Source organism: Leucopleurus acutus (genome assembly GCF_964270905.1).
Source record: "Leucopleurus acutus genome assembly, chromosome: 11".
NCBI classification, from domain to species: domain Eukaryota; kingdom Metazoa; phylum Chordata; class Mammalia; order Artiodactyla; family Delphinidae; genus Leucopleurus; species Leucopleurus acutus.
In genome coordinates this window covers 90,450,119-90,477,501 of record NC_139152.1, presented here as the reverse complement: position 1 = coordinate 90,477,501, position 27,383 = coordinate 90,450,119, and the positions used below count along the sequence as shown (strand labels likewise).

At 43.4% G+C, this 27,383-nt stretch overlaps 1 protein-coding gene across 1 annotated transcript in view; it reads left to right on the top strand.

Annotated features, from left to right (window-relative positions):
- Positions 1-27,383, top strand: part of LARGE1 (LARGE xylosyl- and glucuronyltransferase 1) — a gene marked incomplete at its 3' end in the record, with an annotated part of 588,892 nt that overhangs the window by 122,399 nt on the left and 439,110 nt on the right. The window lies entirely within an intron of this gene.

Below are 27,383 nucleotides of genomic sequence, written 5' to 3'. Positions count from 1 at the left end.
TACGGCTTTTTCAGTATGGAGCTCATAGGCTTTTTAATTTGAACGATTTATCTCATCACTTACGAGCTTTTCTCAGTTACTTCTAGGAAAGTGGGCTCTTTCTTCTTTCAAAGTCTTTATAAGTAACAGAAGTTATAAAACAGAGCTCTTTATGTTCTCTTAAGGACATTTGTTTATGGTGTATAAAAAGAAAAGTTACTGCAGCTTTTTTTGGTAGAATTTTTACCTGAAGTTCACCTTGAAAGGACATGTGTCTGTGGGCATTTTAAGGCAAAACAACAGAAAACAAAAAAAAATGAGGATTGAAATTTCAGAAGTAATCTAAATAAGCATTCTACGGTATAGGTATAGGACAAGTATTACTATGAAAAAAACATTTGAACCAGCTTCTGGAAACGCCTGTCAATTCTGTCTTATATTTTGCTGAATTTAGGAAGGTGGCATGTCAGATTGGTCAATCCTCTGGATGTGGAGCTTTTCGGTCTCTGTGACGGGCAGGAGAAACCTAAACTTTGGTCAACCTCTACTGAGGTACAGGTTGGCCTTTCATCACATCTTTGAAGGCAGAAGGATAGATGGAAGTCACTGGGTGGTATGAATTCTAAGCACACCTCAAGGAAAAGATCTATCTTAGTTTTCTTTGTATTCACTTAACAAATATTTATTGGCTCTTGAAGCACTTTGGAATAGAGTTCCAAAGTTGAAAATGTTTAGGGCTTAGAGTAAGAAGACGTGGTTTAAATTCCTGCTGTGTCCTTTCGTGGTTCAGCTGTGTCCCCGAGTCTCAGGCTCCCTTCACAGGTAACTATTCAGTGGCTCTTTGTTCCAGGTGCCATGCCAAGCGCACGGACACGGCCAGGAAGCAGCTGGACACGCCATCCCTGCCCTCGTGGAGGTTACGGTGGGGCAGGGCTTTGTCAGCTCTGTCACTCCTGTCCTCCTGTTCGGTGTTTGGCCACATCTTCTTAAGACCTTATTACGTGTGTGGATACCTTTATGGGACCATCCTGTGTTCGAGTCTGGCCAGGTGCTGCTGCCAGCCAAAAGCGCGGTGATGGGAATTCTCACATTCTCAGTTCCCCTTGTCAAGTGTTAGGGGCTGTAAGGATATACTAGCACCATACTGAGGGTTGAAAAGGGGGGAAGAAACTTGCTCACTGAGTCTTTTTCAACTAAAATAGGAGATTTTTAAAAACTGAATTGAATGCTTGATTTTCTTACTGTGATGGAGCTGAACTCTGCCTGATGGGGAACCTTCACGGAGGAGGTGGGGGTTGAGTGGGGTCTGGAAGGACAGTTAGGCGTTGACCTGGTAGGTAACTGGGAGGAAGGATATTCCAAAAGGCCAGTTATAAAAATTGATTTTATTTGCTTTTGAAATGTATATTATTTAATATCTAGTGTCAAGTGTAGAAGTCTGAAATTGTAGAAATTAAAAGACATTTCTCTTTTAATGAAGAATATTGAGACTTTATCATGAAGACTTGTGTTTAAGAGAATCATAGGGGAAAATGCCCTGATTAATCCCCACCTGCTCTCATTTCCTACTGAGGATAGAAACATCACCTCTTGGATTAAAGTTACCAGCCTGCCTCCTGGTCCTCAGGCCCTGAAACTTGCCTCTCCAGCAGTTTCGCAGAGATTTGGGTTAAACTATAAGTCAGGGAGTTTCAAAGATCTTTTTTTTTTTTTTGCGGCACGCGGGCCTCTCACCGCTGTGGCCTCTCCCGCTGCGGAGCACAGGCTGCGGACACGCAGGCCCAGCGGCCATGGCCCACGGGCCCAGCCGCTCCGCAGCATGTGGGATCCTCCCAGACCAGGGCACGAACCCGTGTCCCCTGCGTCGGCGGGCGGACTCTCAACCACTGCGCCACCAGGGAAGCCCTCAAAGATCTTAAAAGATTTTCTGTAGTTCCTGTTTAACATTGGGTGAAAAATAATATCAGCCATTAGTTGAAATAAAGTGTGATATTTACTTGACTTAGAAAGAAGCAAGGCCCTGCCTTTATGGAGCTTACACTCGAGAGGGTAAGAAAGTAAAGAAATAAAATAACCTTGCAAATAAATGTATTTGGTAAAGATGGCAAATGCTAGGAAGGAGAGGTGCTCCCTGAGCAAGTGAGAATTGAGACTTGGGGGGGGTGTTAAGGGGATTAAAGGAGAGAAGGATCTGGAAGGCAGGGATGCATAGAGACCCTCTGGAGGGAGTGGGGAGAGAGCTGGGTCTGCAATCTCCCTCCATGGTGCCTTTGTATAAGATCAGAATATTTCATACCATTTCCCAGCTCCTGGAAAAAAATAATCCATCTTCTCTTAGGTGACCTCTCTCTGGAGAGTCTGACGTGGAATTCCAAGAGCTGTAACTGTGACTGAATGTGCCTAATTCCTCAAAAGAGAAGTGCCCTCTGGCTATGGAGTAGCAATGTTGAATCTTACCTTGATAGCTGATGATGGGGCAATTGGGAGACACATATATTGGGGATGCTTTATTATTCCGATTAATGGACTTGAATATGAACCTTGGTGTTCCTTTGCATTATAAAGTGCATGTCATAGTAAAAAATTAGAGTTTCCCTCCTACCAAGGGCCTTAGTAGAACTTGGAAAGCCTCCTTCCCGTCTTCCCATCATCTGAATAGTGTGCCCTATTTGTGCCCCAGATGACAGGCTTCTTACGGAATTCCTCGTTTCCTGATGATCCTGAGTTTTATTATTTGAGTTATGCTTTTACTACTTACAGGATTTTAAAATAGAAGAAGAAGAAAAAGAGGCAGTCAGAGTTGGCCTCCAGACAATTTAGAGCTCCCTGTGGCTTCCAGCACAGGGCATTTTAAACATTCTCTGCCTTTTTCCTTTCTTGTATTTCTTTGTACAACCCTGCCCTGGTTGTGGAGATTTAATACGGCATGCCTGTAAATATCTACTCCTTGTTTGCATGGAAATAGTGCACAAATTGGATCAAATAGCATTTCCTTTCTCTCCTGACAGCTTGGATTCTTTTTTTTTTTAAGTGGCTTTGACGGGAGTCAGGGCCAGATTATTAAATCATCAGGGTGACCCTTTCTGTTCATCAGCCATTAATGAACTTACAAAACTGGGATCTCATCTGGCAGACAAAATCATTTTGTTTGACAAACAGCTTAAAGTATTTGTAAATAAGAACAAATTGGGGTATGTAATTTTTTTTTCCCCAGTTGGGCCTGTGATCCGAATGCATGGGTTTTAGAGTTTTTTTCCCTTCTTAAACTTCTCAGAGGTTGGTAGAAATAAAGCACTGGATTTCTTCATGTTTTAGTTACTTCAGTTGTGTTAATTGTCAGCCTGGTGGATCCCCGAACACAGCAGCTGTTCCGGAATTAACGGGTGAGGTGTCTTAGAAAGAATGCTAGGAAGTGTGTGAGTGAGAGATGGTTTGACCAGTTACTTATTAAGTGACTTTACTAGTTAATATCTCTGTACCTCAATTTCCTAATTCATAAAATGGATAGTAAAGTAAAAGATACATACATATAGTGTGTGTGTATATACATACTATATATATTATATACTATATGTACATATATCATACATAGTATATATATTATTGTATGTATAAATATAAAGTATATATGCATATATGTGTATAATTGTATGTGTATATATATATTTTTAATTTATATATACATATAAATAATATGTTCATTTTGTGCTTACTGGTGCCTGCAAGCATCTCCTAAAAACAGAAAGACAGACCTCTTTGAGGGTAGACTGTCACTTTCATTGCAGTCTTTCAGCATATTGTTTAATCTTATATTGGAGTCCCTAAACTCTGAAGTGGTTTAAAAAGAAAATTAGGACATTAGAAACATTTACCTTCAGTTTCTATTCCCTCAAATTTAGAGGAACATTCAGAAATGCTTTAGTTAACCTCCCGGAGTCTTGTTCTAGGAGGTGTGGTGGGAAACAAATGGTCTGGAGTCCGATTGCTGTCCCATCCTGGTTGTGTGGTATTGGGCAAATTGCTTAGTTTCCTCTTCTATAAAATGGGGATTGTACCACCTTGTTTACGGGGTTGGATTTCCGTAAGACACTGTACGTAAGGCCCTTCAAATACAGTGCTTGGTATAAAGAGACTGCTCAGGATATGACAGAAAATAGTACGACTACTAGTAGTAATATTATTGTTTTAGTCATCAGCAATAAAGCAATGGTTGCAGTTGTTAAACAGAACAGAAAAAGAATTCTACTTAGCAGTGTATTGGTGGGGGGGTGGCTCAAAGGAGTCTGGGTCAGCTTCACTAAAGAGGTGACCTTGACCTCTGAAGGATGGACTGGGGGTTGTCATTCACAAAAGGAGAAAAAAGGAAGAAGGAAGTGAAAGATCGTCTTAGTGGCTCAGCGTTGATTGGTTTTACCAACTTAGGAGTTCCGTTTGAGTCCATAGGACCTCTTTATGACCCACTGATGAAAGAAGCCTCCAGTCCCCCCCTCCCAGGCCCCTGCTTACAGCAGAGCCTGATGATCAGTGGTCAGAGCCTCTTCTCTACCCAAGATAGTCAGGATCACGCAGTGGCACTGAGGCTGCTGTTTCTACGATCGTGTCCCCTGTCTCTTGTCCCCAAGATTTCTCACACACAATAGGCTGCAGTGGCTATTTGTTTGATTAAATTAACAGTGACAACCCTTCTGCCTGAAGTACCTCCAGTAGACCCCTCTTCTTCCTTGCATGGAAACTCTCATGTCTCAGCTTTCTCTCTCTTTTCCCATCCCCTTGTTCCAGTCTGCCTCCCGGTAAATCTCAAACCCAAAAGTGTTCTTTTCCTAAAAAAACATAGTCCCTGTTCAAAGGAACTCACTCTCCGATGAGAGAAATCCAGACCCAACGAACTAAAGTATATTTTGCCAAGTGCTATGATAGGAGATCAGAAGACAGGTGTTTGACCCCTCACGTGATCTTGAGGACATCTCTTGTCTTTCAGGAGATTTCATTTTTTATCTGTAAATTGGGGACAGTGGCATTCATGTCACAGGATTATTATGTAGATTAAAACAGGCAAAGAACTAGAGTGTGCTGCCTGACACGCTTATGTCTAGAAATGGCTTAGGGTAAATAAGGTTGACCGGTAGAATCTTTTTTTAAAATTTTTTAAATTTTTAACTTGATTCTTTATTTTGGTAGGGGCTCATCTGTGTTACTGAAGCCTGACTATTCTGATGCCATTGGTATGTTTTCAATTGCGGTCTAGTTTACATGCCATAAATTTCACCCTTTTAAAGTGTACAGTTCAGTGGGTTTTAGTATATTCACCAGACTGTGTTACCGTCACTACTGTTGACTTCCGGAACGTGTTCATTACCCCCAAAGAAACCCCATACACACCAGCACTCACTCCCCACGCTTCTCTTCCTCAAGTCCTGGGTAAGCACTTTCTGTTTCTGTGGATTCGGACTGGGAGATTCTTGAAGGATTTCTCTGTCCTCCGTCTTGAATGCTTCCAAATCATGAGTCTTCCTATATTTAGGTCCTTTAAACCTTTTAAAAAATACGTGTTGATTTGATAATGATGATGACGATGATGATGATAAAACTGAAACAGCAGCTTGAGATTAGAATTCAGAATCTAGACTTAATTCAGTCCTGTGCTCTCTGGATAACTTTGGTTGTGTCATTCCCTTGTCTGAGCCCCAGTTTCCTTATTCAGATAATTTGTATTGGATTCAAGAGCTACTCCCTCCCCAACTCCCAACTTCTCTGTTAGGTTTAAACTCAGTGATTTTGAGTCTGTGTGTATGTGTGTATATATATATATATATACACACATATATGCCTTTTATATGCTTGTTCTTTAAGTTTCCTGCTGCTTTCTCTTATCTACAAAGCTGGAATTGCCTGCTTTCTTTCAGTTTCAGTGTTCTAATAAATATAAAAATACGTAAATACATTATGTACACCTTTGTGTGTGTGTGTGTGTGTATAAAACAGTGGCTTTTGTTTTTCAGGCACCTCCCCTCTGAGAACTAATGAGACAATTCATGTAAATTACTTAGCACAGGGTTTGGCACATAGTAAGTACTAAGTAAAAATTCTTTGCTAGGTGAATGATGGGTCACCCTGGGTAAACCAGTTGACCTTTGCCCATGGGAACTTGTTAAATTCATTGTCCCAGATGATCCCAGTTGGAAGCTTTTTTGATCTTCGGATGGGGCCTCTGATATCTACTCTCTTTCCCTCTCTTTGCCTTCACTGGTTTGTAGAACACGTCAGTGTGAAATCATAGATTTGGAAAAACAAATGCCACGAGAGGAACAATTTACCTTATCCTGCTCTCTTCACGTAGCATGGAAAATGAAAAGTGTCCAAATGAAGACAGATTTATTGGATACCAAAACCACCAGGCTATTGATCCTTAACGCCAGACAGCAAGGTTACGAATTGGGTGATAAAATGAAAGCATCTAGCTTGACTTCTAAGATGGAGACAGTTTTGTGTGTTATCACAGCTCTTGGCTTCTCTGACAGCCCCACAACTAATGAACTAGCACTTCTTAACTAGACTGTTTACTTTATGTGTTGCATCTGTCTGATGTGTTGGATGAGTGAGATATATTGGAACAATTTGATGTTTCTTTTAGAAGGCTGGATGCCTGCGATTTAATCTGATTTAATTTGAAAGTGGCAGGAACATTAGCTGAGAGTTCTTACCTGGAGCTAGGAAAGGAGGAGATGGTTAGAAGCCATGAATAGTTCTGCACCTCTGCAGAGGAGGGATTTAAATCTCCTGATGGATTTTGGAACTGATAAGCAAATGTTGTGTTTCGGGTGTCAGAGATCAGCATGGGAGCCTGTAATTATTTTAATTGGATGCCAAGGCCCAGAGGGAAGTGAGTGTCCAGTTGGGTCATGGAGTAAGGTGCTAGAACTAGGTATTCTGAAGCTTTGCTTTATGCTTTTCCTTTCACACCATTTAGAGTGTTGAGACCGTAGTAGCTTTCAGGCCATCCTGTCCATCCTCCAGTTGCCTTGAGTCAGTTCTGCTGCTCTTTGACCCATGGCCTCTGGGGACCAGGTGTCCCTGTGACCCCATAGAACTGAAACGTCTCTTCCTGACTCTGCCTCATGGTGTTTTCTTTTCTTGACCTTTGTGTGATGGGGAAGGTAACTGTTATGGGATGAATTGTCTGCCCCCCAGGGACTTCCCTGGTGGTACAGTGGTTAAGAATCCACCTGCCAATGCAGGGGACACAGGTTTGATCCCTGGTCCGGGAGGATCCCACATGCCGTGGAGCAACTAAGCCGGTGCACCACAACTACTGAGCCCGCGGCTACTGAAGCCCATGCCCCTGGAGCCCGTGCTCCGCAACAAGAGAAGCCACCACAGTGAGAAGCCCACACACCGCAACGAAGAGGAGCCCCCGCTCGCCGCAACTAGAGGAAACCCGCACGCAGCAATGAAGACCCAACGCAGCCAGAAAAAATAATTGTGTTTCCCCCCAAATTTATATGCTGAAGTCCCAGCCCCCAGGACCTCAGAATGTGTTCTTTTTCTGGAAATATGGTGTCATCATTGCAGTTGTCATTAGCTAGGATGAGATCATATTTGATTAGGGTGAGCCCTCAAACATGTGATGGCCAGAGTTGTGGTACCCCAAGCTGAGGGATAACCAGAACCTCAGAGAGAGGCCTGGAACAGGTCTTCCCCTAAGCGTCCTCAGAGGGAGCATGCCCTACTCACATCAGGGTCTTGGGCTTCTAGCCTCCAGACTATGAGATGATAAATTTCTGCTGTTAAAACCAGCCAGCTTGTGGCACTTTGTTACAGCAGTCCTAGGAGAGTAATGCAGTAACCCACTAAGTGTTCTACACCATGAACGTGCAAGTAGTTACGAGAGGGGGCAGGTAAAGAGGAGACTGTACCTTCTTATCCCACTCCCAGTTCTTTTGTGTTTTAATGATCAAACTGTCCTTAAGTGCTTGATAAATCAGTGTTCATTATATAGGCTGCTCTGTACCAGAAAACATGCTGGGCACGTCTCCACCATATTGAATCCTGGTTCTACCCCATACTATGTGTGTAACATGTGGCATGTTATTTTTTAATTTTTAAAATAAATAAATATTTATTTATTTTTGGCTGCGTTGGGTCTTCGTTGCTGTGCGTGGGCTTTCTCTAGTTGCGGCGAGCGTGGGCTACTCTTTGTTGCGGTGCACGGGCCTCTCATTGTGGTGGCTTCTCTTGTTGTGGAGCACGGGCTCTAGGTGCGCGGGCTTCAGTAGTTGTGGCACGCGGGCTCAGTAGTTGTGGCATGCAGGCTCTAGAGCACAGGCTCAGTAGTTGTGGCACACGGGCTTAGTTGCTCCGTGGCATGTGGGATCTTCCTGGACCAGGGCTCGAACCCGTGTCCCCTTCATTGGCAGGCAGATTCTTAATGTGTGGCATGTTATTTAACCCACACTGAGCCATGGTTTTCTCAGCTGTACAGTGGAACTATGATACACAACTGTTAGGAGTTCTAGGAGGATTAAACGAGATGTAAATGCTGTCAGGCGCCCCGCATAGAGCCAGGCACACAGTAGATGCTAAGTAGATGCTGTTACTTGAGCTCCCCATGTGCCAGCTTCTAGAAATTTAAAGCCATTAATAATAATAAAGATGCTTCCTTATGCGCATAGAACAAAGGGATTTAGGTAACCTCAAGAAAAGCCATTCTTCTCAAACAAGTACTTATACACAAACATTCTTGGTAGCATTGTTCACAACAGCCGAAAGATGGAGACAACCCAAATCTCTCAACCGATAAATGGATCAATAAATGTGGTACATGCAGGCAATGGAATATTATTCAGCCATAAAAAGGAATAAGACACTGATACAGGCTAGAACATGGATGAACCTCCGAAACATTATATGAAGTGAAGGAAGCCAAACAGAAAAGGCTGCATACTGTATGATTCCTCTTAAATGAAATATCCGGAATTGGTGAATCTATAGAGACAGAAAGCAAATTGGTGGTTGCCAGGAGCTCGGGGGCAGGGAAAGTGGGGAGGGACTCCTTAATGGTACGGGATTTTTTTTTGTAGTGATGGGAATTTTTTGGAATTAAATAAAGGTGCCCAACACCATGAATGCACTAAATGCCACTGAACTGTACATGTGAAAATGGTTCATTCTATGTCCTGTGACTTTTACCTCGCTAAAAAGAAAATCCATTCTTCTTTAATTGCAAGGATATTTATGTGGCCCAAATCAGGGGAACATGGAACAAGGGTTAAAATGTATAACTACTGGTAGTCATCACACAGGACAGTTAGAGATCATGGAATCTGGAGGCCCTTCAGCATCTACTCTTTAATCTAGGAGAGATGTTTTCTGTGATCTGAGGCAAATAATGTTTCTGTCCCTCCAAAAGAGGAATGGCCTTTGTGGCATTCTTCCTCCTGTGGCTCAGTGGCACCATGACTTTTCCCTCATTGCAGCACATGACCAGGACTGAGTCATGGGCCATCCCCCAACCAACCCCTGACAAAGGAGAATGGTGTTGCTCCAACACACTGAGACCAGCTGTGATATAGCCCCTGCAGCCGGAGGTCCCCTCTCAGCACAGTGCCGCCCCACTGTCTTCGTCCCTTAGGACTCCGTAACACAGTGCCATAGAGTGGGTGGCTTATGAACAGCAGACGTTTATTCCTCACAGTTCTGGAGGCTGGAAGTCCAAGATCAGGTGCCAGCATGGTCGGGTTCTGGTGTGGCCCCTCTTCTGGTTTGCAGACTGCTGACTTCTCCTTGTATCCTCTCATGGTGGAGACAGCCCCTTTAATAAGGACACTAATGCCATTCAGGGGGGCTCCACCCTCACAACCTAATTACCTCTGAAAGACCCCTACCTCCGAATATCATCATATTGGGGATTAGGATTTCAATACATGAATTTTGAGGGATACATTCATTTCATTGTACCCACACATGGGCCAAATCAGCATTTTGTTAACAGAAATGTTCTCAAATCAAGGACATGGCTCTAGGCTTGGCTCCCAGCCTTCTGGTTGGCCTCTGGGTTGCACTTTCTCCTGCACTGACTCAGTCCTCACATGGCTTGCAGACGTGTTAGCTTCCTCAAGCACAGATGCTGTAATTCCTGCTCACGGATCTTCAGTAGCTCCCCAGGAGCTGTGGAATGAAGTTGACGTTCTCCTTCACGTAGCATTCAAGGCCGTCCCGGTCTCATTCCCTCCACCCGTCAGTCTTGTTATGTGATGCCTCTGTGCACTGTCCTTTGGAAGGATGGTTTGCTGCCATCCCCTGGCCCCAGGCATGCCCTTCACTTCTCCCAGTGGTTCCCTCTGCCAGGGATGACTGCTCTTGCCTTGCCAGCCTTTCGACATTGTGGCATCCTCTTTGGCTCAGATCAGATGTGTTTTTCCTGAGACCCCTGCCTCCCCTGGTCCTATCTTGTGTTCATGTTCATAGGATCTGTGTCTGTCTGTCCGCTGTGTTCTCACAGGGCTCCTCAAGGGTGGGGACCCTGTCTTATTCACTTATGTAACCCTGGCCCCAAGCCCCAGGCCTGGAATAGAGCATATGCCCAGTAAACATGGCCTGTGTAGAATTGATGAATGGCAAAAGAGTTGAGAAAAAGCAAAGAACTCACTGCCTTCATTTTCATTTGCCACAAGAGATATTTGCATAAAATCTCTATCGGCCTCTGAACGTGGAGGAAAAAATAGACTCTGCAAGTTAGACACGTAATCCTCCAACAGTCGGGAAGACTGGAGTGCATTTTGCAGTATCGGCCCTTGTTAAATGCTTATGAGCGTTTGCTTAAGCAGAATGAAAATGTGAGGCATGCCTGCATAAATCATCCCTTTCCAGAATGGAAATCAAAAGAACGAAGACCAAAACACTCCGATGGGTGGCTTCATGGGTAGCCTCGTGGATGTGATTAAAAGCTGATTTAACATTCAGAAGAAAAGCATAAAAATCAGCCTTCCCGGAGCTGGAGTCTGACCCCAGGAAAAGTGTATATCCTCAGGAAAGATCAATTTGCATTAAAGATCTCTTTGGCAATGCATTGTTGAAAGAGGTTAATACTGTAAGTGGAAATTTTTGATTGCTTCACGATTCTTTTTCCCCTTTTTTGCTTCACCACCTGTGTCATCCCAGAGAGCGCTCTGTGCTAGAAGTGATATTCTCACTTCTTGCCTGTTGATATCTTTACCAAGCTTGTGTTCCTGCCCTTAAAAAGCAGAATCCCGGTTGTATGGTATAATAGAAGGGAAGGAAATTAGGAAAAGTGCCTGGGATTCAGGTCAATGCACTCCACTTCCCCAGGTCAAGGGAGACGATTTTGGAGGAGAAGATGGCCACGGTGAATTTGTAGTTCTTCCTGGCATGTTCCCCCTGGAAACATGCTCTGAGCCCTTTAATGAGGGATGGATGGGTCCCCCCTGAAGAAGCGGTGCCTTAGACCATGGTTTCCCAGCCTCAGCCCTGTTGTTTTTTTGGGCTAGATAACTGTATGTTTGGGGGCTGTTCTGTGCTTTGTAAGATGCTTTGTAGCATCCATGGCCTCAACTCACGAGATGCTAGCAGTACCCCATTCTCTCTAGTCTTGATGATCAAAAATGTCTCTTAGACATTGCCAAATGTCCCTGTGTGGAGGGCAAAATCATCCCTAATAGAGAACCAATGTTTTAGAGGCTTACCATGTTGCTAAGCAGAAGTTAGTCTAGTAGCAAGAGGAGGCGGCAGTGGAAAGGCAGGGAAGTGTGAAGGACATGGTGCCCTTCCTTCACCTGGTGGTCCTGCACTGGAAGGTATGACTCGGGTGGGCCTGGAGTGACTAGGTTGGCAGGAGTCACATCGAGGAGGCCTTTGATGCCTCCCTGAGGAAAGCACATTGGGTCTGAAGCCAGAAGTCTTGGGGTTAATCCAGTGCCCCTCTTCCCAGCTGTGTGAACTGAGTTACGTAACCTTTTGAGCCTCGGTGCCTTTACCTGTAAAGTGGAGTCTCCCAGATTGGTTGTGAAGCCTGAGTGACCTCAGGCCGTGTCGAAGTGTCAGTGTGGTGCCTGGCATCCTAGTCGCCCAATGAACGTTGCCCTCTTTCCTGAGCGCTCCCAACTCTGGTTAAATCCAGTTCTCTCTAGTTCTGACACCACCCCGCTCAAGGTTGCTGTTTATCCAGCCTGTATTACTGCAAAGCCACCAGCGTTCTCTGCCTCAAGTCCATTGTCAAGCCCGCAGCCAAACTTACTTCCCTAAACAGGATGGTGTGAAGGCCTAGAAGATATTTAAACTGGTACCGTCCAGCATCATGGCTCTGCAGCACCTGAAGTGTGGCTAGGTCTAATGGAGATGTGCTGTTAATACAAGGCACCCTCTGGATTTTGATGATGTAGAATGAGAAAAAGAGCGTAAAATATCTCATTAATATTTTGTATTGACTATGTGTTAAAATGCTAATATTTTAGACATGCTAAGTTGAACAAAATATATCATTAAAATTAACTTCTCTTATTTACTTTTTTTTTTTTTTTGCGGTGCGCGGGCCTCTCATTGTTATGGCTCCTCCCGTTGCGGAGCACAAGCTCCGGACGCGAGGGCTCAGCGGCCATGGCCCACGGGCCCAGCCGCTCCGCGGCATGTGGGATCTTCCTGGACCAGGGCACGAACCCGCGTCCCCTGCATCGGCAGGCGGACTCTCAACCACTGCGCCACCAGGGAAGCCCTCTTATTTACTTTTACCTCTTTAAAAGTAGGTATGGAAAACAGGATGAGTTTTGTAAGAGTAGCTATTGTCTTATCCAAGGAAGCATATTGGTTCTTCATGGGAGAATCATTTCCTGGTACTAAGTACTGAAGTAGAATTTGTTTCATGGGGCAGTCCCTTTTTAAAGAACGGAAGTTGTCCCCTTATAAAGAGCAGTAACGTATTGAATAATTGCTCAGCACATTTCTTTTTTTCCTCCTGGTAGATGTTGGGATTCTCTTTCCTTTGTATAGTACTCCCTTTGCTGATATGTACCACCTTGAGGCTGGGCCAGGGCACAGTCATATTTATTAATTCCCTCTCCTCCTTTATATAGACTGAATGTCTGTGTCCCCCTAAAATCTGTATATTGAATTCTAACCCGCAGTGTGATGGTTTTGGGAGGTGATTAGGTCATGAGGGTAGAACCCCCATGAATGGGATCAGTGCCCTTATAAAAGAGACCCCAGAGAGCTCCCTCACCTTTTCCACCATGTGAGGACACAAGGAGAAGATGGCCACCTGTGAACCAGGATGCACCCAGACACGGTCCTCACCAGACACAGAATCTACCAGCACCTTGGTCTTGGGCTTCCCAGTCTCCAGAGCAGTGAGAAATGAATGTGTGCTGTTTAAGGCACCCAATCGATGACATTTTTGCTATAGCAGCCCAGATGGATTAAGATGCCCTTCTGCATGCTTTGTGGATGTCACAGCAAGGAGGCAGTAGTGTCTGTGGTGTCTTTAGCATTTGATTGGTCAAGCAGCTAAAATTCAACAAATTCATTTTTATGTTATTAATACTACTGTCGTATCTCACGTCGCTGTGTAATTGTATTTGGGTTTCATTTGATCTCCCTTGATCCTTGCGACAACCCTTAATGCTTGATATTGCCATGGGCCTTCACAAAAACAGATGGGAGGTTCTGAGGTATTGAATGACTTTCTGAGATCCTACAGCCTATGTGCAAAGCCCAGGTCCTGACGCCCGGTCCTCTTATAAATGCTGTGAGGTCCGTGGGAAATTCCCGCTGTGCCTTGGGGGTTGTTTTTTAAAGCATAATTAGAGGGCTTCCCTGGTGGCGCAGTGGTTGAGAGTCCGCCTGCCGATGCAGGGGCCGCGGGTTCGTGCCCCGGTCCGGGAAGATCCCACATGCCGTGGAGCAACTGGGCCCGTGAGCCATGGCCGCTGAGCCTGCGCGTCCGGAGCCTGTGCTCCCCAACAGGAGAGGCCACAACAGTGAGAGGCCCGCGTACCGCAAACAAACAAACAAAAAACATAATTAGAAACAAAACCGGCAGAACTCTCAGGCTGCAGGTAGTGTGTCGTATCTGCAGAGTTTTGGGGAAATGGGTGGTTGAAAACTGGGTTCGTGACCCTAGGGAGGCCTCTGCCCTTGATCTGGGCCATCACAGTGGTTCCGAGGTAAAAGGACCTGTTTTTCTGGAGCAGGAGAATTTGACTTCCCAGCGGGATCAGGACCAAGTAAGTTGGCGGGGATGGATCCTTCGAGACCTTAAAACACAGTGAACCCCACGTTGTTAGTGTTTGTTTCAAAGCATATTGCCTGTGGTTCTTACTCTTGCAGTTCACATGATCAGTTTTTAAACAGTGCCTCCCAGGCCAAGTGCCATTCTCCGAATGAAAAAAGAGATCACGAGTGCCAGTTGGACAGCCGAAGCCACAGGTTCATCTGCAGGAGGGAGAGGCTCTGGAGCCTGATGTGCACAGGAGGAGGTGGAGGAAGGAAGAGACTGCTGGGAGGCCTTTAGGAGGGATGCGCCAGGTCCAATGCCTCTTGTGTGCTCTTCCTCCGGGGGCAGAGAAAGGAGAGAAAGTTACTGAAGTGAACTTTGCAAGGGACCTCAGACGTAACAGAGGGTTTCTAAGGGGCACACCATTGCTGCAGGGACCTACTTGAGGTGCAGTGTGGATTTTGTTTCTCATATTACAGATGGTGTACAGTCAGACAGCTAGCTGGCAGACTTTTGTTTAAAATGGCTTTGGGAACAACACAAGTGACAGCAAGGTGCCTGTTTGCCGAGGCTCTCCCAGAACCTTCATCTGTTCATTTAAGGAATGCCTCCTATGTGCCTGGGTACGCCTTGATTATAAAGCAGTCATGGACTTTGCCCAAGTGGAGATGACAATCTAGTGGGTGAGGCAGCCATTCAACGAGTAGTCAAGTAATTGGATAATTCCAAAATTTGATGAGTCCTGTGAAGGAAACACTTGGGGCGTGTGACAAAGTGAAGTGGGTTGGGGAGGAGGATACTTAGGACTAGGAGTGTCCAACAAGACCTCTCTGAGTTGGTAGCTTTCAAGATCTAGACTTGAAGATATGCAGCCAGATCTAGACTTGCCAGCAGCATGACCCGAGAGATAGTTAGAAGTTAGCCAAGCAAGTCTTTGTCGGCGTGGCAGAGAGTTTAGGATTTGAGAGCTGAGGGAAACATTGAATGATTTCAAGCATGATCAGAGTTAGGAGGTTGCTGCAGGAAACACACATGGGAGATGATGGTGGCTTTGATTCATATAGTGGCAGGAAAACTGGAGAGAAATGGGTGTGTTATGGGAAAGAGTACATGTTTTAAAGGTGAAAATGGCAGGATGGGAGGATGCGTGGACTTGGCAAGATGAGAGGGGTAAGTGAGGCATTGAGAAGGCTCCCAGGTATCTGGCCTGAGCGATGGAGTAGATGATGTCGCCCTTTATGGAGGTGGGAAAGATCTAGAGAGGGACGGGTTTGGAAGGGAAATCGGGAGTTGAAGTCTGAGGCATGTGCAGTAGAGGAAGATCATGATACATGTCAATCTGGAGGTCAAAGAGAGGCTAGGGTTAGAGATACAAAGGTGGGAGTCATCAGCCTAGAGATTGTTTTACAAGCCATTGGAATTGGGGATATCCCCTGGGTAGAGAAACAATGACGCGTCCCCAACGGATTCCTGGAACACTCCTGGAATTTACCATTCCGAAAAGAAGAGGTTTGGCGAGAAAAGGCGTATATGAAATAAATATCTCAGGGATTTCCCTGGTGGTTCAGTGGTTAAGAATCTGCCTGCCAATGCAGGGGACACGGGTTCGAGTCCTGATCCGGGAATATCCCACATGCCATGGAGCAACTAAGTCCGTGTGCCACAACTACTGAGCCTGCGCTCTAGAGCCCGTGAGCCACAGCTTCTGAGCCTGCATGCCACAACTACTGAAGCCCACGCACCTAGAGCCTGTGCTCCGCAACAAGAGGAGCCACTGCCATGAGAAGCCCTCGCACCGCAACGAACAGTAGCCACCACTCACCGCAACTAGAGAAAGCCCACGCCCAGCAACGAAGACCCAATGCAGCCAAAAACAAAAAATTCTCAGAGGATAAGAGAGTGAGTTTACCAGAGAAAAAATAGTAGCATTTCTGAGCAGGTGACCGCCCATTTGAAACCGGAAATGATTAAAGGGAACGAATCTGCCTGCCCGAGACCATGATTTCATACCCTAACATTTGGCTTCCCACGGAAAGCCGTGGAGGACAAGCATAGCTGTGTTCGTTCATTTGAAGCATCAGATTTCTCCAGGCTAGTACGGTTGGAAAAAAGGAGGGCCAAGGGAGGTGAGTCCTTGCAGAGGGAAGTTATAATCATAAACCAGGGCATCTGAGCCGAATAAGTGAAAATATAGGGAAAATCTAGACCTGGATGAATAGTAATGAAGAAAGCCAGTGGATCGAGGTTCATGAAGACAGCAAAGCATTTGTGTAAGGGCAGCCTGGGGAGGCGACCAGAGGGGGCTGGGCGGCCACTCATGTTGACATTCGCTATCTCGGAGGTTGTTCTAGAATGTGAACCTGGCCCATGTGAAGTGGCAGGTATTGTGAATTGGCTATTTGCATCACGGTATTAAAGTGGAGAGGCGTGGTGAGAAGTAAAGTCTTCCAAGAATGAGAGGCGTGACCAGGACTTACTTGCTTAATGACTGACTGGGACAGAGAGCCCATGGTGGTGCCTGGGAGGAACGGTGGTCGTCCTGCGAGGGAGGGGCAGAAGATTCGGTAGCGACAACTGGAAGCCAGGAGGGTGGAGACCCACTTCCTAGTCCATAGGTCTGTGGACTAAGAATGCCACCTCGGTCACTGCAGCCGCCCTCAGTGGTGCACTTTGAGGAGCCTCAGGATGGGAAGAAACAGGCCCTGGATAGCTGAGATTCATTTCAAAGGAAGGATTTCAGTGAGCCCAGACTCTTGCATCTTCCCATACACAGAAAAGCGCTAAATTCATTAACTTGAGATGTCTGGTTTTCTTTAATTAACAGGGACCTTCTGATGTTCCAGCTACCTGGTTTTTGTTGCAAAACTCCTATATATCCTGGCTCCTCCCATACCTGTTCAGAGCAAACTGAGAGGCTGCCTCCAGGGTTTGAAGTCCTCAGAAAGTCCACCGAATAAAACAGAATTCTTAACTTTTAGGGTGTGCATTTTTTTTTTTCCAGTTGTTGTGTGTTTGCCTTGAGAGAGTAGTGGAAAGACGTTTCCCTCGGGAAAGCCGTGGCCCAGGGGACAGCTATGCATTCCCTTAAAAGCTGGAGGTAGCATGAAGTGAGGGGTAGTTGAGGATAAAGAGGGATGTGTGGGTCACACAGTGGAAGTTCCACAGGATTTCATCGTTGGACTTGGGAGGAAAGCGTGGGCTGGAGGTTGTGTGACAGGAGGCGCTTGTATGATAATGAACATCCGGGGAGGCTGCTGGCTCTCACTGAGAGATTCAGGCCTTGACCCACTCAATACATATTTATTGATCACCTCCTTGTGTGCCAGAGACTGTGCTGGCAACAAACAAGCAGCAGTGGGCAGCATGGACAAGGTGCCCGCCTTTGAAGTATCTGCTCTGACTGGGGAGGTTCAGACTGGTCATCAATTTTGTGTCCTGTAGCAAAGAACTCTTTTCCTGTTTTTTTTTTTCAGAAAATACTAGAATTTGAATCCCAGGGTTTCCAACAACTAAATCAGTGTCCTTAACCTCTTTTAGTGTCGATTTTCCCTTCTGTAAAATGGGTGTGGTGGTGCCTCTGTGGGTGGTGTTGGTGTTGCTCCGTTATTATTCAAATGTGCAAGAATTGCTTTTGCCAGGAGGTCAGGGTGGGTCATCAGAGCTACCATTAGTCCATAAGATGCTTGTTTTTAATTAGAAAAAGGCACTTTTCCTTCTAGAAACTCTGCTTCCGTCAGTCAGAGAACTGTTGTAGTAAATATGCAATTGAAGAAGTCCAGATGCTCCCTTCTGCACTGGCTTGTCCCTGCAGGGTATGGTGAGGGGAGAGGCGAGCTTTGGGTATTGACCAGTTATTTACTAAGTGCTTGAGTACAGCCCTCTCAAACAGTAATGTGCTCTCGAATCACTTAGGCTCTTGTTAAAATGCAGATTCTGATTCATTGGGGCTGGGGTGGGGCCCAGTGGCTGCTGGTTCAGGGACCACACTTTGGGTTGAGATGGCTACTGTAAACCTTTGTCTTAAATGCTGGTAGAAGACCTGGATCCTTTGACCTTGGGGGTTTTGGTCTGATGTGGAGAGATAACAGGAAATGGTTAGAAAACAATTAAGTGATCAGGAATGTGCTCTTGACACCTATTGGGGTCTAGAAACAAAGAGAAGGAATGCCTCTAGGTCTGGACTTGCCAGAAAGATTTCACAGAAGCAGTAAGGACATGAAATTCCTCCTGAGGTCCAGCAGAGGAGGAAGGACATTGCAGGACGGTTGGGGTATGTGTGAGGGGATGGCTTGGGTATAGACATGAGGTGGGGTTGTCATACCAGCAATAATACAAATAATGATAACAGCCAAGCTAACATCGGCAGAGGTTCTATCTGCTGTAGGACCTGTTTTATAATCTCTTTGCCCTCTTAGTACAGGGGTGACAATGTTATGACTCTCAGGATTCAGCCACTCTTTTAGTTAGAAGAATCGGTGGCCCAAGTCTGTTACTTGTCCTAGGATCAGTTTGGGATCCTCAGTGGTTCTGATGGGTTTGGCCATTGTGTTCCTTAGACTTTGTTTTTGGAGGTTACTTAGATTTTTATTCCCTCTTCATGTACATTGTTTCTGGACAATCCACACGTCTTGAACACCCATGAAAAATCATTTCTAACATCCATGATGCTAATTAAAAGACAGCCTCTGGTTGTCTCTTTTTTTTAACAACAGAAACTAACACAGTATTGTGAAGCAGTTATACTACAATAAAGATCTATTAAAAAAATAAAAGAAAAAAAGACAGCCTCTGGTGTTGATCAGAGATGGCTGAACACAGCAGTGTTTGGAATGTGGGCCTCTGACTGCGGTCTTTCAGGTGGTAACCAGCAACCCCTCGAGGGTATAATCCCAACTAGGATCCTACGTATGTTAACTCACTGCCCCTAGCATGTAAGGTAAAAGTAACACGTATATACTACAGTGTCTGCACTGAGGTGTTTTGAATTGAAAGCACTATAACAAGAAGACATAGTGATTTAAGCTTTTAAATATTTTTAAATGATAAAAGGAATGCATACTCCTTATATTTATATAATATTTAGGAAAATTATATGTTCATGTATATTGAAATTATCCATATGCTATACCCAGAGATAACTTTCAACACTTATACCTCTTTCATATCTATAGCTACGTAGGTATTTATATGTTTATATACAATTTATTACATTGGATTGAAGGATACTTGAAATCACATTTTATGTTCAACTTTGAATCCTACCTTTTGTGGCTTAACAGCTCATGGGAATTTTTCTGGCTCATACAGTATATTTCATAGATGTGAATTTCATTGGTTAAGACAAATGGGAGAAGACAGATGGAGTAGATATTTAGGAGGAGAAATTGACCAGCTTGGCTAAGGAATTGGATGTTGGATTTGAGGGAGGGGCATTTAGAGATGGCTCTTAGACACCTGGATTAATAGGTGAGGCCTTCTCCCTTTCCCCAGGCAAGAACAGTTTAGAGACTGGTTTTCTAGTTAATGCATCAACATTTGCACATGGTTGGGATGTAATTTCCAGCCTACCTCCAGTTTCCTCCTTCCTTTCTTCTTCTTATGTTGATTCCTATACTAACTTCCTGGAGGAACTTCTGATATAAATTGAGATTTTTCTTTAAAATGTGTTTCTAGTGCACAGAGGTGTCATTTAAAAGTCAGATTCATGAAGGAATATTTTTTACCTGCTGGGTTTAATTTCAGATGCCAGTGTTATCATAAAAGGCAAACCACCCTAGACTCTGTATTAAAACGTTGTACAAATTGTGCCAGTTGAAATTGACTTCTGCAGATGGAGAGAGGAAAGGAGGAAAGTAAGTGTTGTAAAGAGTCTTTTTTTTTTTAAAGTTTGAATTTTATTTTATTTATTTTTTTATACAGCAGGTTCTTATTAGTCATCAGTTTTATACACATCAGTGTATACATGTCAATCCCAGTTGCCCAATTAATCACACCACCATCCCCACCCCCCGGCCGCTTTCTCTGCTTGGTGTCCATACGTTTGTTCTCTACATCTGGGTCTCTATTTCTGCCCTGCAAACCGGTTCATCTGTACCATTTTTCTAGGTTCCACATATATGCGTTAATATACGATATTTGTTTTTCTCTTTCTGACTTACTTCACTCTGTATGACAGTCTCTAGATCCATCCATGTCTCAACAAATGACCCAATTTCGTTCCTTTTTATGGCTGAGTAATATTCCATTGTATATATGTACCACATCTTCTTTATCCATTCATCTGTCGATGGGCATTTAGGTTGCTTCCATGAACTGGCTATTGTAAATACTGCTGCAGTGAACATTGGGGTGCATGTGTCTTTTTGAATTATGGTTTTCTTTGGGTATATGCCCAGTAGTGGGATTGCTGGATCATGTGGTAATTCAATTTTTAGTTTTTTAAGGAACCTCCATACTGTTCTCCATAGTGGCTGTATCAATTTACATTCCCACCAACAGTGCAAGAGGGTTCCCTTTTCTCCACACCCTATCTAGCACCTCACACCTATCTGGTGTGAGGTGATACCTCATTGTAGTTTTGATTTGCATTTCTCTAATAATTAGTGATACAGAGCAGCTTTTCATGTGTTTCTTGGCCATCTGTATGTCTTCTTTGGAGAAATGTCTATTTAGGTCTTCTACCCATTTTTATACTGGGTTGTTTGTTTTTTTAATATCGGGCTGAATGAGCTGTTTATATATTTTGGAGATTAATCCTTTGTCCATTGATTTGCTTGCAAATATTTTCTCCCATTCTGAGGGTTGTCTTTTCGTCTTGTTTATGGTTTCCTTTGCTGTGCAAAAGCTTTGAAGTTTCATTAGGCCCCATTTGTTTATTTTTGTTTTTATTTCCATTACTCTAGAAGGTGGATCAGAAAAGATCTTGCTGTGATTTATGTCAAAGAGTGTTCTACCTATGTTTTCCTCTAAGAGTTTTATAGTGTCCTGTCTTACATTAAGGTCTTGAATCCACTTTCAGTTTATTTTTGTGTATGATGTTAGGGAGTATTCTAATTTCATTCTTTTACATGTAGCTGTCCAGTTTTCCCAGCACCACTTATTGAAGAGACTGTCTTTTCTCCATTGTATATCCTTGTCTCCTTTGTCATAGATCAGTTGACCATAGGTGCGTGGGTTTATCTCTGGGCTTTCTATCTTGTTCCATTGATCTGTGTTTCTGTTTTTGTGCCAGTACCATATTGTCTTGATTACTGTAGCTTTGTAGAATAGTCTGAAGTCAGGGAGTCTCATTCCTCCCTCTCCGTTTTTTTCCCTCAAGACTGCTTTGGCTATTCGGGGTCTTTTGTGTCTCCATACACATTTTAAGATTTTTTGTTCTAGTTCCATAAAAAATGCCATTGGTAATTTGATAGGGATTGCATTGAATCTGTAGACTGCTTTGGGTAGTATAGTCATTTTCACAATACTGATAACGTCCAATCCAAGAACATGGTATATCTCTTCACCTGTTGGTATCATCTTTAATTTCTTTCATCAGTATCTTATATAGTTTTCTGCATACAGGTCTTTAGTCTCCCTAGGTAGGTTTATTCCTAGATATTTTTTTTGTTGTTTTTGCAATGGCAAATGGGAGTGTTTCCTTAATTTCTCTTTCAGATTTTTCATCATTAGTGTATAGGAATGCAAGAGATTTCTGTGCATTAATTTTGTATCCTGCAACTTTACCAAGTTCATTGATTAACTCTAGTAGTTTTCTGGTGGCGTCTTTAGGATTCTCTATGTATAGTATGTCATCTGCAAACAGTGACAGTTTACTTCTTCTTTTCCAATTTGTATTCCTTTTATTTCTTTTTCTTCTCTGATTGCTGTGGCTAGGACTTCCAAAACTATGTTGAATAATAGTGGTGAGAGTGGACATCCTTGTCTTGTTCCTGATCTTAGAGGAAATGCTTTCAGTTTTTCACCAGTGACAATGATGTTTGAAGTGGGTTTGTTGTATATGGGCTTTATTATGTTGAGGTAGGTTCTCTCGATGCCCACTTTCTGGAGAGTTTTTATCATAAATGGGTGTTGAAGTTTGTCAAAACCTTTTTCTGCATCTATTGAGATGATCATATGGTTTTTATTCTTCAATTTGTTAATATGGTGTATCACATTGACTGATTTGTGTATATTGAAGAATCCTTGCATCCCTGGGATAAATACCACTTGATGGTGGTGTATGATCCTTTTAATGTGTTGTTGGATTCTGTTTGCTAGTATTTTGTTGAGGATTTTTGCATCCATATTCATCAATGATATTGGTCTGTAATTTTCTTTTTGTGTAGTATCTTTGTCTGGTTATGGTATCAGGGTGATGGTGGCCTCATAGAATGAGTGCAGGAGTGTTCCTTCCTCTGCAATTTTTGGGAAGAGTTTGAGAAGGATAGGTGTTAGCTCTTCTCTAAATGTTTGATAGCATTCACCTGTGAAGCCATCTGGTCCTGGAATTGTGTTTCTTGGAAGATTTTTAATTAGTTTCAATTTCATAACTTGTGATTGGTCTGTTCATATTTTCTACTTCTTCCAGGTTCAGTCTTGGAAGGTTATACCTTTCTAAGAATTTGTCCATTTCTTCCAGGTTGTCCATTTTATTGGCATAGTGTGCTTGTAGTAGTCTCTTAGGATGCTTTGTATTTCTGCTGTGTCTGTTGTAACTTCTCCTTTTTCATTTCTAATTTTATTGATTTGAGTCCTCTGCCTCTTTTTCTTGATGAGTCTGGCTGATGGTTTTTCAATTTTGTTTATCTTCTCAAAGAATCAGCTTTTAGTTTTATTGATCTTTGGTATTGTTTTCTTTGTTTCTATTTTATTTCTGCTTTGATCTTTATGATTTCTTTCCTACTACTAACTTTGGGTTTTGTTAGTTCTTCTTTCTCTAGTTCCTTTAGGTGTAAGGTTAGATTGTTTATTTGAGGTTTTTGTTGTTTCTTGAGGTAGGCTTGTATAGCTATAAACTTCCCTCTTAGAAATGCTTTTGCTGCTTCCCATAGGTTTTGGATTGTCGTGTTTTCATTGTCATTTGTCTCTAGGTATTTTTTGATTTCCTCTTTGATTTCTTCAGTGGTCTCGTGGTTATTTAGTAATGTATTGTTTCGCCTTCTTGTGTTTGTATTTTTTACGTTTTTTCCCCTGTAATTGATTTCTAATGTCATAGCGTTGTGGTCGGAAAAGATGCTTGATATGATTTCAATTTTCTAAAATTTACTGAGGCTTGATTTGTGACCCAAGATGTGATCTATCCTGGAGAATGTTCCGTGTGCACTTGAGAAGTGTAATCTGCTGTTTTTGGATGGAATGTCCTGTAAATAGCAATTAATCTATCTAGTCTATTGTGTCATATAAAGCTTCTGTTTCCTTATTTATTTTTATTTTGGATGATCTGTCCATTGATGTAAGTGAGGTGTTAAAGTCCTCTACTATTATTGTGTTACTATCGATTTCCTCTTTTATAGCTGTTAACAAGTTGCCTTATAGTAGTGAGGTGCTCCTATGATGGGTGCATGTATATTTATAATTGTTATATCTTCTTCTTGGATTGATCTCCTGATCATTATGTAGTGTCCTTCCTTGTCTCTTGCAACATTCTTTATTTTAAAGCCTATTTTATGTGATATGAGTATCGGTGCTCCAGCTTTCTTTTGATTTCTATTTTCATGAAATACTTTTTTCTGTCCCCTCACTTTCAGTCTGAATGTGTCCTAGGTCTGAAGTGGGTCTCTTGTAGACAGCATATATATGGGTCTTGTGTTTGTATCCATTCAGCAAGCCTGTGTCTTTTGGTTGGAGCATTTAATCCATTCATGTTTAAGGTAATTATCGATATGCATGTTCCTATGACCATTTTCTTAATTGTTTGGGGTTTGTTTTTGTAGGTCCTTTTCTTCTCTTGTGTTTCCCACTTAGAGAAGTTCTTTAGCATTTGCTGTAGAGCTGGTTTGGTGGTGCTGAATTCTCTTACCTTTGCTTGTTTGTAAAGCTTTTGATTTCTCCATTGAATCTGAATGAGATCCTTGCTGGGTAGAGTAATCTTGGTTGTAGGTTCTTCCTTTTCATCACTTTAAGTATATCATGTCTCTCCCTTCTGGCTTGTAGAGTTTCTGCTGAGAAATCAGCTGTTAACCTTATGCGAGTTTCCTTGTGTGTTATTTGTCGTTTTTCCCTTGCTGCTTTCAATAATTTTTTTTTGTCTTTAATTTTTGCCAGTTTGATTACTGTGTGTCTCAGCGTGTTTCTCCTTGGGCTTGTTCTGTATGGGACTCTCTGTGCTTCCTGGACTTGGGTGGCTATTTCGTTTTCCCATGTTAGGGAAGTTTTCGACTGTAGTCTCTTCAAATATTTTCTCTGGTCCTTTCTCTCTCTCTTCTCCTTCTGGGACCCCTATAATGTGAATATTGTTGCATTTAATGTTGTCCCAGAGGTCTCTTAGGCTGTCTTCATTTCTTTTCATTCTTTTTTCTTTTTTTTGTTCCACAGAAGTGAATTCCACCATTCTGTCTTCCAGCTCACTTATCCGTTCTTCTGCCTCAGTTATTCTGCTATTGATTCCTTCTAGTGTATTTTTCATTTCAGTTATTATATTGTTGGTCTCTGTTTGTTTGTTCTTTAATTCTTCTAGGTCTTTGTTAAACATTTCTTGCATCCTTTTGATCTTTGCCTCCATTCTTTTTCCGAGGTCCTGGATCATCTTCACTATCATTATTCTGAATTCTTTTTCTGGAAGGTTGCCCATCTCCACTTCATTTAATTGTTTTTCTGGGGTTTTCTCTTGTTCCTTCATCTGGTACACAGCCTTCTGCCTTTTCATCTTGTCTGTCTTTCTGTGAATGTGGTTTTTGTTCCACAGGCTGCAGGATTGTAGTTCTTCTTGCTTCTGCTGTGTGTTGTAAAGCATCTTAAAAAGTATTATTTAAATAGTAATGCCACTTGAGTTCCGGTCCATATATGTTCCTACTTTCCTCTAAATTATAAATTCTTCTATAGCTTTTCCAATTATATTTCTGTCTATTGCAGTTTTTTTTTTTTTTTGGAATGGGAGCAAACAGTGTTGATACGTTTGACCCTGGGAAAGAAAATAATTAGATTCAGTATGATGGCTTTAGTTTCCAACAGAAGGAAAATGCCCCCCTGGCAAAGCTGTTAGAATGAAATACTTAAGGAGAGCAGAGCCTGAGGTGTCTCTGCACTAGGTGTGTGTAACCTTTGGTCAGTTAATCCATCTTTCTGGGTCTTGGTTTTCTCATCTATAAAATGGGGAGGAAAAAATAGCACCTACCTCATAGGCTAGTTTGAGAATCAAAGAAGTAAAAAAACACTGGAAGGTGCTTGATGCATAATAAGTGCTACTTGCTGCTAGTTGCCTTTACCATAATTAAGTGAACTGTGAAAAAAAAAAAGTGATTTTAGTGTAATGGTACCTACCACCCGAAGGAGGATTAAATAGGTGGGTCGTTCAGGTTTAAAATACCCATGTGCCTTGTCAGTCAAGACCTTTTTGTTTAAATCTATTTTCTACCAAACCCTTTTGGGGCCGGGGAGGGTGGGAATGGCGAGAGATGAAAAAATGTAAGTAAGGCTGCTCTTTGGTGTTCTGGAAGGGCGGTGGGGTCACGTCTGCCTGTGCTTGATCATCTTTGCTAGTCGCTTATTCTAGGGCTCTCTCATTTAAGGCTCATACCATCCCCCACTACAGAGGGCAGCGCTTATGTTATAGATAGACAAAATGAAGCTTCCCCAGAGACGGGGGCCTTGCCAAGGTCACAGCTAGTCAAGTGTGGTATCTGGATTTGCATCCAGATCTTTCTAAATGCACAGCCTCTCCTCACAGCACTGCCTCTTCCTGAGAGATCACCAGCATTGCTGTGCTTCTCATTCTTAGTGACTAGCGGAGTTTGTGTGTAGGGTTTGTTTCCCTAACTTCAGAACGGAAAACTTCCCTAGGGGGGGACTTTTCAAGTCCACATTCTTTGTTTAAAGGGATTTTGCTTTTTCGGGTTTTACTTTCTGGTCCACACCCTCCAGCCCTGTGGTCTTTGATCTATTTCCAAAGAGGGTCATTTAGAAAATCCCGTCAGAGTGGTCACAGAAGAAAGCTTAGCCTTGACAGCTGAGGTTGGCTCTGTTGGGTGTTTATTGCCGGCAAGTTGCCGAACACAGATTCCTGAAGCTTGAGAGGGTCGCCTTTGGTTAGAATCTGATTCCGTTTATTTGTTCGACAGACAATTATCAGGCCCTGCAGGTGACAGGCGGTCGGCTAAGTGTCAGTGAATACAAGGTGAGTCAGACGGGGCACCTACCTTCTCGAAACACCAAGGCTGGTGAGGAAGGAAGACACTTAAACCAGACCATTGTCACATAGGGTTTAAGGGTTATGGCAGAGGGAAGGACACATTCAAGGGGACATTTAAACCAGGTCTTTGGTGGTTGTCGCTTCCTCGGGAATCTGCAGCCTTTTATAACTGCCTGCCGTGGCAGCTCTGCTCTGCGAAGGGGGCTCCACGTGGACTTTTCTCTCCACCTCCAGCCACTGTGATGTCTGTGTTGGGAGCTGTGAGGACATGAGATTGTATGGTCTGTTGGTTTTTAAATTTTTTTGTAAGTCACATGCCTTCCTGGTCAGGTACTCAGATGAAAGATCATTCGCCCTCTGCTCGGTCTGGATTGACCTTCTGTGTCTTCTTTGAACCTGTCTCAGCCAGCCTTCTGTGTGGTCCACGATTGTCCCTCTGCAGGCTGGTTGTAGCTTGTCTGTCTGCTCCCCTCCGGTCTCTGCATGTTTGAAATGTTTCATGCTTTTCTGGCAATCTTCTGTGAAAGGGTGGAAGCTATTAAGACAGTCCTTGTGGAGTGTTTCTAGGTTTTCCCCTGTGATTGAGATGTAGCCTCCCGCCCATGACGTTGGGGCCTCTCCGGTCTCCTTTCCCTTGAGTGTGTCGTCTGTTAGCCTTGCCTGCCTTCCGCAGTTCTCTCTGCCGGGAACACGGGGAGCTGTTTTGCCCTCTTGACTAAACATGGATGGGTCGGTACTTTCATCTGTCCTCCCATAGAGGTCTGTGCAAATCTCTGTCATCACATTCTTGGGGTTCCTGTGGATGTTTTGTGTTGGTCTTTCTTGTTAGACAGTGTTCTTTAAAGCCAACCCTAC